Source organism: Lactuca virosa, chromosome 6 (assembly GCF_052849685.1).
Source record: "Lactuca virosa cultivar CGN04683 chromosome 6, Lactuca_virosa_CGN04683_v6, whole genome shotgun sequence".
Classification (NCBI taxonomy): Eukaryota; Viridiplantae; Streptophyta; class Magnoliopsida; order Asterales; family Asteraceae; genus Lactuca; species Lactuca virosa.
The window spans coordinates 83,985,181-83,987,963 of record NC_136431.1 but is presented as its reverse complement, the minus strand read 5'-3'; positions in this window follow the sequence as shown (position 1 = coordinate 83,987,963).

Here is a 2,783-nt window from a genome sequence, read left to right as displayed (position 1 = left end):
TCTACGCTCTACTACCTGTTCCTTGTTTGGTTGTGGTTTTGGAGTAGGATCACCAATTCGAAGGTCTATTTGATCTTGGTTATATACAACTTGCATGCACTGCTTGACTATAGGAGGACCCAGTTTGGATCATCAATAACTAAAGAAGAAATGTTCTACTTAATCTCATAGGATTCTTTAGACATCCCCATTCTCGCGCGAACAACCTAGATATAGATAGCCACTCCAACCACCAATAGAGAAGTCAATGGGGAATACGAGGGGGTTCATAAAGTGGATTCCGAGAAGGAATCATACGAGGAGGCAAATCTTCCATCGGGAGGTGATGGAGATCTGTGGTAGAACCCGAAGCATGAGCTACAGTGAATAGGAAAAACTATAGGAAAGTTCAGAGACAACAAACCCTCCCAGCTGAATTCAGGACCATCATAACTAGGACAGAAACCCCTCCCGAGGCGCACAAGGTGGTAGAGCACCATATACGTCATACTAATAATTAACTAACTAATATGATCTAGTGAGTTAGTGATTACACTGCTCACACTAAGTGTCAAACTTGTTGCCTTTATCATATCAACTAAGTAACAGTAAACCAGATTCGATAACTTCATTAATAGGGTAGTCATTATCAAATTCATAAGTCTATGTTGCGTAGACCTCTGTTATGAATTACTTCAAACGTCAGAACCTGAAACACTCGGAACTAAGATAACTTCGATTCAGAATACACTCGATCCGTAACATCTAAGGACTTACCCTCGTTCGTCTTTTAAACCTTTTGGCAGAAAGATGCCACCGAAGAAGTCGAACAAAAATGAAAACAACACACCATCGCCACCACCTCCTCAGTATGACCCCATTGTCTTTCAGGCGGCAGTAATAGCCGCAGTGACAGATGTCATGACTCAAATCATTGCAGGTGGTACCGGTGGATCGGGTAGTGGTACCAACAACTTTAACCACGGACGCACAAGGGAGTGCTCATACAAGGACTTCATGATTTGTGGACCCAAATCCTTCGATGGAAATGGGGGTGTCGTCGCTCTGATGCGATGGTTCGAGAAGACGAAATCGATTTTCGAGTTATGCAAGTGCCCATAAGGGAGCAAAGTGAAGTTTGCTGCCTGCACATTCTCTGACAGAGCCCTTACATGGTGGAATAGCCACGTCAAGTCATTGACTCTTCCTATAGCAAACGCAATGGGCTGGGAAAATCTAAAAGAAATGATGCTGGAAGAGTACTACCCGAGGGGCGAAGTACAGAAACTAGAGCATGAGCTGTGGAATCTTACCATAGTAGGCTCAGACATAGATGCCTACACCGATAGATTCAGCGACTTAGCTGCACTATGCCCGGGGATGGTTACCCCGGAGAGCAAGAAGGTAGAGAGGTACATTTGGGGACTACCTTCTCCAATCCAAGGAAACGTATTGGCAGCGAAACCTCTTACGTTTGACAGTGCCAAATGCCTGGCTCGAACTTTGGTGGACTACGGGATCCGCCAAGGCATAATGGAACCTGTTCATGGGTCAACCAAAGGAAGTGATGATAATCAAAGGCCCGAGGGCAGAAAGAAGAGACAATTAACACAAGAACCCTCCGAGGGACAACAGACGGGTGCAACCTATGCTGCTACGACACCAACCACATCAACACCTGGTAGTCGTTATGCTGGAACCCTCCCTAAATGCAATAAGTGTAACTTCCATCATACCGGAAGGTGTCGGAAGTTGTATTGCAAGAACTGCCTCTGAATAGGACACACCCTCCGCTTTTGTAGAACACCGACACGACCAATCTCCCAGGTCCCATTTGAGGAAACAAGCCAGACCTGTTACGAATGCGGAGAAGCAGGACACCACAGGAGATATTGTCCATTGGCCAGAAGCCCTGATGAAGAAGGAAGGGTGCTAATGATAACTGCATGAGAGTCTACCCCGGAACCACATGAGGACAGTGGTACGTTTTCCAACTTAATCCTAACTATAATAGTTTCTTCCTCGTCTAAACTAAGCACATAGTTTATATAGAAACTAAATACTCTTTCTGGTAAGCTATAATGACTTGGTGTAAACATTAGGGCCATATATAATTAAGAACCAATAGACTTAGAGTGCGTGATTCCGCCTTATTTCCTGTTCCTTGTTTGGTTGTGGATTTAGGGAGAGTCACTCAGTCGACCGTCTTGTCAATCTTAATTATATATGACTTGTAGACACCAAGCGATTATAGAGGGACTGGATAGGGATCATAATATCAAGTATCAGTCATTAGATCAATCTTTCAGTTAATATACACGTAAAGCAATGCAAAACTATTGTAGTAGTAAAATCAGGATCAAAACAGAAAGCACCAGAAACATACACCCAGATGCACCGATGTTCTAACAAAGCACTCTTTCCGAACCAACTTAACACGCGATCCGACGATGTCATCCCACCTAGTCTAACTGAGTCAACGCGATGCCGAACCTATGTGTCACCGAGGAGACCCTTGCCTTAAACCGACCGAATATCAAAACTCTCATCACTCAAACTAGATGCGAACCTCGAAATTTCATCTCTCACTTCAAACCTCCGAAGTACTCATGCGAGGAGTACGGTATTCTCCTGTAAATTTCCTTAAGTATTCCCAGCAGATCATCTTGGAAATACCACTCGCGCAGCAAGTCAAGTTCAAGCACAGAGGCTAGGGACAAATACGGTTAGCCTATCAATGTTAAGTGTACACGCGAGGGTGGTATATAATTAAGATTCTACCGACTTAGGATGTGTGTTTCCAC